Source organism: Echinops telfairi, unplaced genomic scaffold (genome assembly GCF_000313985.2).
Source record: "Echinops telfairi isolate 266 unplaced genomic scaffold, ASM31398v2 ScPeMD7_3533;HRSCAF=4204_0, whole genome shotgun sequence".
NCBI lineage: Eukaryota > Metazoa > Chordata > Mammalia > Afrosoricida > Tenrecidae > Echinops > Echinops telfairi.
Genome location: NW_022107431.1, coordinates 67,071,935 through 67,083,517, shown reverse-complemented (window position 1 = coordinate 67,083,517; position 11,583 = coordinate 67,071,935). Strand labels below are relative to the sequence as shown.

Below are 11,583 nucleotides of genomic sequence, written 5' to 3'. Positions count from 1 at the left end.
TGCCAGCACAACCCCCTCCCCCTCTTTCCTTTAAGAATCCCACACCCTGAGCAGAGCCCACGATTCCTCTGGGCTACTGGCTAGACCATGGGGCTTCGCCCGGGAGCTCCCCCCTAATAAAGCTATTTCTGTTTCTGCTCTCCCTTTGTCCTTTCAGTTATCTTTGTCTGTCTCCCTGTGCCTCATTTACCCTTCACTTGTCCTGTGCCTTACTTCATCTTTACATAATGCTCTTTAGTTTTGTTTGTGTTTTGAAAGTTGTCATTGTTTTACGGAGCCAAGTTTTATGTGTCGGAGCCTTTCAGGGAGGAAGATAAATATTCTTGGCCTAAGCAGAACATCGGTTTTACGTTTTTTGTTTCATCCTTATCAGAGAACCCCTGTATCTTAGCACTAAAGACATATTCATATTCTCTGTAGTACAAGTATATTTATCAGGATAGGTTTGCTGGCCAAAATAATGACTTAAACAAGATATAGTTGATTTTCATACCAAAAAATTGAAAGGGAAGAGAAACCACAAACGTGACACCAATCCAAAAAGTACAGCCACGCATCCACTGAGCAGACCTTAGTCACATGGTCACCTGTCACTTCCAGGCGGCAGGAAGTAAATGCCTTTATGACGGGTAGCCACCGGCCTACCAATTGGGAGCTTGGTTATGCGTGAGCGTGCACAGGACAAGAGGGACTGCCACACTCCCTTGGAAAGAGCGGTAGGCCACTGCCTCTACCGCTTCCCTTGCCGTCTCCATAGTAAAGTGGGAGGCTAATGAAAAGCTGGCTTCTCAATCACAATGCGCAAAGCAGCTTGCATGTTGAGTCATGTTTTATCTGAAAGACGTGCACATACTTGTCTTTATAATTGCTGCACCTAGGAAAGTGAAATTTCAAATGTGTCCGGTTGGAAATGAGCCGAGATCATTTCAGTGTCCTCGAGCAGAGCTTGAAGTAGACGTTGGGGAGTTGTTTGGTGGAAGCCATCCATTATGATGTTTCAAACTGTATGAGGAAAAAACCTTACTAAAGATCCCTTGTGTAAATTCAGAGGTGTCATTATAAAGAATGTAGTTGAAAGAGATCATCGAACCTTTATTCGTGTATGACCCATGCCTCAGACTTTTCTGAAACGTTCCTTCCACTTGCTCTGGGGCCACGGAGGCTCCATGGAAAACCTCCTAATGGATGACGGAGGCCCAGGCTCTGAATGACCAATGCCCTGTGCGCATCAGAGGCCTCTGGAGCCCTGAAGGGCTCACAGCAGCTAACGACTCTTGTTTCACCATTAAGCTACAACGCAGAGGTGGGGAATCACTTGACTAGCTAGTAAACGAAGGGCTCAGGTTCAAACCCAGGTTTCTTAGACTCATCGGAGCCAAGAAACTTAGTTTTAGCTGAGTTCGGACTTGGAATGCGTTTACTGGTAGACAGCATACAGCCAAGGATAACTAGGTTTTTAAACCCATTCATAAAAGTCTGCTGGGTTCCTAATAGGGATGAAATATCATTGACTGAAACAGAACAAAGACTATTGAAGAAAACCAGAGTAATGGGCGCCTTCCAATGTCAGTATGAATTTTACCTTTTAAGATTTTGTAATAGTGTTTTTTATAGGTTTTGGGGTTATTTTGGAAAGCTAGAAGCATCAAGGAAAGAAAAATGACTGTGGGGATGGGGTGGAGAGTGATAGAAAACCCTCACCACTCTAGCTGAGTACCCCAAGGCTGCAGAGAGACTCTATGCCCTTTGTCTTGTGTGGATGCCCCACAAAGTTTGGAACTCCTACTTGCAGGCAGGGTGGGCTTCAGAGGAGGGCATTCATTGCCAAGGCACACCCCTAATTTCATGGAGAAGCTGCCCAATCGGAACAGAATCCATGAGAACTTAGACGACTTTAAAGATTCCTAGGCCCAGCCATGGAGATTCTGATCAGACAGAATTACAGGAGAAGACCCAGAAGGATAAAAGAAACCAACAAGAATTGGATCACCCTCACCCTTGCATACCTACGGGAGGGAAGGAGGGAGGCGGTCTTTACCTTTGCTTACTCATGGAAGCAAGTGGAGCAGACGTTTCTCTCGGCTCTTCCGTGCACGTCTGCCATCAGATGAAACTTGCCTACCACCTGGGGACACAGCAGACAGCCAGTGAGAATATTGAATGGTGGTGCTGTTAGGTAGCTAGCTTAGGGACAGGGGGCTTGTCCCTCCCATGCCTGCAAAGGCCCCCATCAAGGAGGTTGGACAGAAATCAGGCAACCATTGAACACCTATGAAAGCCCCAAACTGAGCATGCTCATAACCCAAGCCCCCAGACAGGTGGGAGGTACACCTGGGCTCCCAAACAAGGCCAAGGCTCATGACATCACCCAGGTGGGCCTAACTCAGCCAATGGGGTCAACCAATACCATCAACCATGCCTCCCCTGCCAGAGTTTGGAATATCCTGACTGGGAAGGCTCAGAGGCAGGGGGAAGGGGAGGGTCTCCCTTCTCAGTCTGGGCGCACATGCTCTTACAGGGTTCTTGGGCTTCTGGCCTCCCAGGACCACGCCCCCCCCCCCCAGTTCCACACATGTGGGTGCCCTTTGCCATATGGCTGTGCTCAGCTGTGAATCCCTTTGAGACTCTAAAACGTGAAACTTATCCAGCCCTCCATAAAAACCCACTTGGATTACAAAACAGCTTTCAGTGTGCGAAGCAAACGGCCGAGGTATCACCCACCCGAGAAACCTAACACCATCTTCATTTATGAGCTAATTTAGCTTCATCTCACACTCACGAATCTGCTTTCGTAAATTCTCCCCAAGTCTGCACCATGTTAACATCCATCCATTTACAGCCCTTTGGTTCCAGACCCAGTGAACACCTGGGAACACATTTCAGAGTTAGGCTGCGGAGGAAGGTCCCTTGACTTAGACAGTGGGGAGAGGGCTGGACTGGAGCCAAATGACCGGGCTCCACTCGGGTGAGGGCTGTTTGCTAGGTCAGCATGGTGCAGGAGCCTCTCGGAGAGAGATGATAGCAGGGTGGCAGTCCCAGCTGTCACACATGACCCGCTCTAAGTCTTGCTGTATTAAACCAGAGGGACACTGAGAATCACAGCTGCCCCCCCACAGAAGTGGAAATGCAACTTAATTCTCTAATCGCCGTAAATTGTAGTGATTATTTTTGTAAAGCCATAAATGTACACTATGACTAAATGAGTCCTTTTCATAAGATCCTTTCAGTTATTAACTTGGCATAAATGCTCATCCCTGAAGATTAAGTTGAACGCTAATCACTGAGCGTTCAAGGACCTTTTGTAATCCCCAGCTTCGTATTTACAAATGGTAATTTCCCCTGCGGTAGCTGAGTTGGTCAGATCATCGTCGCTATGTAAGCAATAACGTGTGACAAGGCATGCTGTAACAAGGAGTGTGTGCTCATCACTCCCCCGGCCCTCCCCCTCTCCTGCATTCCCAATTCCAGCTTAATTAGAACACCTCAGAATTTGCTCTTGTTTAACAAGAGGGCAAAACAAGCCCTGAAACGCTGACTCGATCCTCCACTTGGGTCTGCTGGCTCAGCTCATTAAGGGCCATGATTTTACAACCTGTCCTTGGTGGTCTGCTTACGGGTTGGGGGACAGACAGGAGCCTGGGAGCAAAGAGCAGACTGCTTCTCAGCTAGTCAGCAATTTGCCCTCTTTTGAAAATGCATTCAAAAGATTTAGCTCATACAAAGTAAAACATGCACAGGCCTTTTTAATATTTAGTATTCAGTCTACCAAATGAGCGACTGCTGCCCCATGCCTTTCCATTCTTCTGAAATTCACAGGTAATGAATGGGCTTGCACTCCATCACCTGTCTCTTGACTGTCCTGTGATGGACTGCATGTTGCTGTCGTGCTGGGAGCTAAGTCACTGTATTTGGGACACCAAAAGGGTCACCCACCTTGTACAGGCTTCAGAGTAAGTCAGAAACTAGCCAGTGAAACCCCTGGGCATCACAACTTTGCCCTACTGTCTTGCTTTGAAACATCGTTTGTTAAATGATTGTTAAATGCCAGCCCACTCAGAGGGAGAGCATGAAACACTTACCAGTCCTGCACCATCCGGATAATTGTAGGTTTGAGCCTTCTGTTGCAGGCGCTGTGTTAGGTTTCTCGCGTGGGAAATCCCTCGGTTCTTGGCTTCGGAGGAGAAAGAATTCACACAGAAGCCTGGTTGGTAATCCAAGCAGGTTTTTATAAAGGACGGGAGAAATTTCAGGTTTTACAGTCTCCCAGGAGTACATGCTGTCAGGGAAGCGTGCCAAACCGTGCATAAGCTGTGCTGGGGCTCACAACCGAACATGGGCCACCTCGTGGGACTGTGCGCCCACACGTGGTGAACTGAGGCCAGAGAGACCACGGCATGGCAGTGCGGGCGCAGAAGCAGGGTAAAAGAGAATCGGGAGCGCGTGGTCAAAGATAGTGAGGAGAGAGCCTGAGGGCACCGAATAGGCCCCAGGGGGGTGGGGGGGGGCCCTGCCCAGGCGGCATGTGTGCGCCTCCTACCTCCACCTGCCTCTGACCAGGAGGTGAGCATAAAGACTCGGCCTTCCTGCTGCCAGGATATTTAAAGCCTCTGGCTGGGGAGGCGTGGTTGATGGTATTGGTCGACCCCATTGGCTGACTTAAGCCCACCTGGGCCTAGTTTCGGCCTCACAGGTGTAACACCCATCTGGCATGGTGGGAGAGGGGATTTACCCCCCCCCCCCCCCCACCCCCATGAACTGGAGCATGCCCAGTTCAAGCCTGATTTTTCTTCCCAACGTCCTGTAGGGGGCCTTGTGCAGGCGTGGGAGGAACAACCCCCTGCCCCTGCCTCTTAGCTGCTTAACAACTGCATCTCTTCCTCTTTTTATGTGACCCTCCACTTAGCCAGCGTGTTGTTCTTCTGCAGGGATTGGTCCCTCCTGACAACATGCTCAAAATAAAAGACACAAAGTCTTGCCATTCTTACTGTCCAGTAGCCATCCAGCTGTACTTCTTCCAAAGCAGTTCTGTGGGTTCTGACAGCCCAGGATAAATTCCCTGTCCTTTGCCACTACTGGCTTGGGTCAGGTGCGCCTCAGTCCTCAGAGTGAGATCTTTAATCTTGTTATTAGGCTTAAATTCGGAATATCAGGTTCACAGAACCTAATTCAAATGCACTACATGAAGTTGAATTACGGTGTTGGCAAAGAATATTGCAAGTACCATGGGCAGCTGGAAGAACACACAAGTCTCTTTCGGAAGGAGGACAGCGGGAGTGCTCGATAGAAGGGAGGGTGGCAAGTACTTTGGTATGTTATCAAGGGAGACCCTCCCCTGAAAAAGGACACCAGGCTTGATAAAGCAGGTCAGTACACAAGGAGGCAGGCCCTCCAGGAGATGCATTGACAGGTGGCTGCAACAATGGGCTCCAGCATGCCAACTGTGAGGGAGACACAGGCCTAGGCAGTGTCTGTTGTCCTTAGGGTCTCTAATGAGTCAGAAGCAACTCAGTGGCACTGAACAACAACAAAGCCAACAGGTTTGTGGAAGGGGACAGTGTCGAGTGGGAAGTCCAGTTTTGATTCTCCCTGTTGATTCTGCCCCCATTGAGTTCTTTCTGGCCATTAACTGAAAACTGTGAATTTGCCCTGAGACAGAGTGTTTTTAGTGAATTGCTACCACTCTCCTAGCCAGCCCTAGACAGCCTAGCTGGGGACTTGCTTTCATGTGCCCTTGATGGGAATTGGGGTACTGGGTTGTATAATCATGAATCTTACCCTGACTGCCTGGTCAGAGGGCCCTAAACCAGTCCTACAAACTTTTCTATCTGCAATAGCGTACTTATTCCCATCATGAGCGCCTTTCCTGCTTCTGTAGTCCCACCTGAAACTGATGAATTCATCTGCCACCAATCATGATTGGGGAAAGTTTCCTTTGTCCTCCAAATCCGATTTGAGTCGCCAAGTGTCTGTGAGTCTGTCACCACCATCCTGACCTCTTGCTGACAGTCTCCCTCATTCAGATGATTTATCTCGTTCATGTCTTTGTCCTGTTTGAGACGTACTAAGTATGTTTCTATAACATGTTTGAATCTGGAGTCTCTTTTCTTCCCTAACGGAGTCCAGCTAGGACTGCAAACAGCAAGGTCAGTAGTTCGAAACCACCAGCGCTCAGTGGGATAACAGTGAGCCTTTCTGCTTCCGTTAAGGTTTACAGGCTCATAAATCCCCAGGGGCAGTCCTACTGTGTCCAGTAGGTTTGCTATGAGCCAGAATCAACCCAATGGTTTGTTGGATGAATTTTTTTTTTTTCCGTTTTCTCCCCTGGGACACTTGTCAACACTTCAAAGAAGTCTTTTGCCCCATATTTGCTCAATGCAACATGTCTTGCTTTGGAACGATCATTAGGAGAGAACAGTTGCTCAAGGGGAACCATTTGGTCAACAAGGGCCTGGAAGAGCTTTCAGTGAAATGGTTGGCACATGGACGTGGACATGCCGGTACCTGTGAGGACGACGCCAGACCAGGCAGTGCTTCATTCTACTGTACCATGTGTTACCAAGAGGCAGCGTCAGTTCCACTGCAGCTAGAACATTCCAACACGGATTTTTTTTTAAGCATTTTATTGGAAGCTCTTACAGATCTTATAACAATCCAGCATTTATTTCTCTCAAGCACGCTTGTACATATGTTGCCATTTCTAAAACAATTGCTTTCTGCTTGAGCCCTTGATATCAGCTTCTCTCTTTCCCCCTCACTCCCCCACCCTCCCACCCTTGCAAATCCTTGATTAATTATATATTATTTTGTGTCTTACACCGTTTGTTATCTCCTTGCATTCACATTTCTATTGTTCGCCCCCCCACCCAGGGTGTGTGTGTGTGTGTGTGTGTTATCCAACCTTGTTGATCAGTTCCCCCTTTCTCCCTCTTCCCCCCTACACAGATATTTCTTGATTCATCAGGTTTGCCTATTTAATTTTGATTTCCTATTAATAGTGAGAACTCTGGTGACATAGTGTGTTATGCTGTTCACCACAAGGTCAGTGGTTCAAATCCACCAGGGGGAAGAGATGGGGATTTCTGCTCCTGTAAGGATTTACAACCTGGGGATCCCACAGTTCTGTGTCCTATGGGGTCCCTATGAGTCAGAATCCACTTGGTGGCGGTGAGTTTGGTTTCATTAGAGTAGGGAGGGAGCATTCAGGTGGGCCGGTGAGCTGAGGAGTGCAGAGACAACAGTGAGGAGTAGTGAGGAGTACTGGGCTACCCTGGAGGCCTGGCCATCATGGTGAGTGGTGGGTTGCAGATGAACAGTGATGACTCCAGCACCGCAGGTAGTGGCACTGTAAGCTAAGTACCGAATTGCTAACCACAAGGTCAGCAGTGTAAACTTACCACCTGTGCTGTGGGAGAGAGATGAAGTGATCTGCTCCTGTCAAGATGTACAGGCTCAGGAACCCTGCGTAGAGTCGCTGTGAGTCACAGTAGACGATGGCAGTGAGTTGTCAGAGTGTAACAGTGACATAACCCTCTCCCATTGTCCCTTCGCATTATCCCAATTTAGTTAGATCACAATTTTGAATTAAGTCTACAGTATAGGTTTGCATTATCATGACTATATGAACAGTGTTCACTGCTGAGTGAACTATCAAGTGAGATGCTACAGTAAATATGTTATTTTTCTCCTAAAATACACATATTCTCATATATGTGTATATATACGAGGGGTTACCCCACCCCCCAAAAAATGGAATTGCACAGGGCGGAGCAGAACTTTCATAGTATTAATTTATCCTGCTAGATGAGCATCCATCGAGCAGCTCGCTCAGAGTTAGTGCACCAAGTGGCATTACTTGGGAAGGTTCTCTCTGATAACAGTGAATAATTTCATAAAAGCAGTTTCGCCATAACCTTGTTTTTTGTGATGACCAATTTAAGAGAACAGCATGCAGTTATGAAATTTTGTTTCCTGTCTGGGAAAAATGCTGCAGAAACATGTGATGTTGACCACAGCTTTCAAGGACCACACTATGGGAAAAACGCAAGGGTCCAAGTGTTTTTCTCATTTCAAAATAAGTGCGATGTCGATTGATGACAAGCCTCATTTGGATGTCTGTCAACTTCATCTGTCTGTCAACAGATGAAAATGTTGGCTTGTAGTGCATTTGGAGTTCATTCCACCAGGTCAGACTGTTAATCAAGCTATTATTTAGAGCAGCGGTTCTGAACTTGTGGGTCATGACCCCTTTGTGGGTTGAACCACCCTTTCACCGGGGTCGCCTAAGACCATTGAAGGAACTAAGAAAACGCTCCTCTCTCCATCTCCAGGCAGGTCCACCCACATGCAGATAGACCCACATAAGAGTACCTGGCGTGGAGACTGTTACCCGTGCTACACCATGCTTCAAGACAAAATTTCATTTATGCATCATTAGAAATAAATATTTCACAATATAGAATTACATATCATTTTTGTGATTAATCACTATGCTTTCATTATGTTCAATTTGTCACAATGAAAATACATCCTGCATATCAGATATTTATATGATGATTCATAACAGTAGCAAAATTACAATTATGAAGTAGCAATGAAAATAATTTTATGGTTGGTGGGTCACCACAACATGAGGAACTGTATTAAAGGGTCACGGCATTAGGAAGGTTGAGAACCACTGATTTAGAGGTTCTGAAAAGAGCATAAAAGTGTGTGACAAAAAGACCTGATTTATGGCTCATGCAACCATCTCAGTCTACCAGTTTTTGGCAAAAAGCAGCATACCTCTCGCCCCACACACGTTACTCACCTGACCTCACTCCATGTGACATCTTTTTGTTTCCTCAAATGAAGAGGGACATGAAAGGACAGTGATTTGATGACATAGAAGAGGTGAAGGAAAAAACAAGGGAGGTGCTATCAGCCATCCAAACAGATGTGTTTGAAAAATGTTTCCAAGAATGGAATCGCGGATTTGACAACTGTATTAAGTGTAATGGAGAATACTTTGAAGGTAATAAGGTTGTTTTGTAAAACAAATTACACAGCTTTGGGAAAAAATTCTGATTTTGGGGGGGGTACCCCCGTATGTATGTGTGTATACATTGAGAAAGAGGTTGGATTTTTTGTTTACTACATTTGTAAGTGTCTTTTTCACCAGCTGCCCAGTAGCCCTAAGTTTCTCATGAAGGAACCCCCAGTTCTGTAGTCTCAGTAGCAACAGAAACAGGAATCTTCCATATCCCAGGCCTCCAGAATGTTCTCTCACCCAACTGATTCTGGCCCCACATTGGTCTGCAGAGGGTTGACAGCAGTCTTTCCAAGATTCAAGGATCTACCCTGTTATCACATAAGGAATGTCTTGCTGACCCATAGTTCCACATTTCCTTTCTTCTGCGGCTGTGTCCTTTGCCTTTTGCCATCCAAGGACCTGGGTGGGGTTGAAGGAAGAACGACATCCGTGAAGAACTCTGGCCTGAAATGAACCCTTCCTTGCACTGTGAGCATTTGGGCGTCTCCAACACAGGCCATGTGAGGGGAGTTCGCTCCGGTTGCATGTGCCCCGCAGCTGGAGGCCCACAGTGAAGTGGCCACGTGCACCATCTCACCTGCCTAGCACGTGGCCTTGAGGAGCCAGGCTTGGTCAGTTTCATGGCAGAGGGCTGAGCTGCGTATAAGTGAGAATCAACACTGAGGGCACTGGCTTTTCTAATGTGGTCAGCGTCCTTTAATGCACTTCTGAAAAGAGGATCTTTCAAGGGAGAGAGGAGGGACAGAGGACAAGGAAAGGAGGAGAAAAGAATAACTCTTCATGATATTCACTTCCACCACCCTTCTCTCTTGCCTACCTCTGTTTTTGGATGCCCTTGAGTCGGTTCTGACCCATAGCCCCTCTGTGACAGAGTAGGCCTGCCCTATAGCGTTGTCTTTACACACTCAGATAGCCAGGACTAGCTTGTGTGCAGTTCCCTGGGTGGATGACAACTAGCAGCCTTTTGTTTGGCAGCCTAGCACTTAACTATTGTGGCTGGAGGGTTCTGTGCCTCTTCTTGTCAGAGGCTGGAAATAGGAGATCTTGTTCCTTCTGATATCCTCAATGCCCAACTGCATCAAGACCATGTGTGTTGAGTGAATGAATGTGCAGTAAGTGAAGTGGATGGAAGTATCAAAAATGTAGTAGAGTGGAAGCCTGCCCAGGGAGGACAAAGGACAAACCAGCCACAGAGATCCCTGACAACCCTGATCCTTGATTCCTGCATTTTGATTTCCTTGTGAGACAGCAAGGCCCCCCTGACTCCTAGACAGTATTCCCAGCCCCTGGACAGTGCCTGCTGCAGAGAAACCACTGGGTACCCATTTGCTTGTCTGATGGAAAGGTAGGAATACAAACCATAAGGGTCATCTGACATACCTGCAAAAGGAGCCCGGTGGAGCTGCCAGGTAGGCATTGGCCTGCTAACCACAAGATCAGTGGTTCTTAGCCACCAGCTGCTTGTTGAGAGAAAGATGAGGAAATCTGTGCCCATAAAGATGTATAATGCCTCAGAACACCTACGTGGGTCACTGTGAGTTGGTATCAACTCAACAGCAGTGGATTTGGTTGGGTTTGGGTAACGTAGCAGGTGGTGTGGTGTGTTACATGGTGGTCTGAAAAGCAGTTGGAGATCACCAGGTTCTCCAGAGGAGAAAGATGGGATTCTCTGCTTCCATACTCAGTTACAGTCTTAGAAACCCAGGAAGCAGTTCTCTTCTGACCTCCCGGGGCACCGTGAGTCAGAGTCAGCTGAATGACAGTGTGTTTGGTTTAACCACAGTTTTATTCACCTCTTGAGAGCGCATTCCTATTGCTACAAAAATGAAGATGGTGAAAGAAATTCTAATTTAGCATGTTTCGCGAGAATCAGCTTAGGAAGAAAGAAAAGCTTCCCATGAAGTTAAAACATTGAGGCTCTCATCGAAATGTGTCCTATTTAATGCACTTTTCCTTAATAATTGCAGACACTTTGAATTCTCCAACTGGAAATTTCTAAATATTACTTCTATTTTTTTCCATCAGATAAATTTTATTGGATTGGATCAAAGCATCACAGACAAGTCTAAAGGAACCATCTAGACAGTACCTGGACACCTCTTAGATCTTACTCATCAGCCTCCTCAATTGTTTCTTTTGCAGAAACACAGATTCCATCCCCAAACTTTCGGAAATCCTTGTTTTTAACTGTTGTGGCATGCTGAATTAAAGCAGCTGAATTTGATACAAGCTCAACGTCGTTTCCTTCAAGAATTAACTCATCTTTCTGGGCTTGAGAAACGGAACAAGCAACACCTGTCCTCATGCGAGCCCTCCGGATGTATTTTTCACCCAGAAAGTTACGGATTTCAACCAGACACCCATTCTCCCGAATAACCACGTTTATGGGGGGAAGTGGGCATACAGACCTCATCTTGGATCGGAAGATACAACCTTGATCATGTTCTGCACATGATTACAGAGAGTGCGGGCAGTAGCCAGTGCCTTTCTATTTCCCCGCCATTTGTCACCTCGAAGCCTCTTCTTCCCAAGGAGTTGATGTGATTCAGCCCCTC

General features: G+C 46.9%; 1 long non-coding RNA gene across 1 annotated transcript; it reads right to left on the bottom strand.

Annotated features, from left to right (window-relative positions):
* Positions 1 to 475: 475 nt before the first annotated feature.
* On the bottom strand, positions 476 to 4,208 carry LOC123522189. The gene is made up of 3 exons (XR_006680470.1): positions 4,080 to 4,208; positions 2,039 to 2,125; positions 476 to 1,002 (listed from the first exon to the last, which is right to left on the bottom strand). It is a non-coding gene; the product is annotated as an uncharacterized LOC123522189 (long non-coding RNA).
* Between the last annotated feature and the right edge of the window lie 7,375 nt (positions 4,209 to 11,583).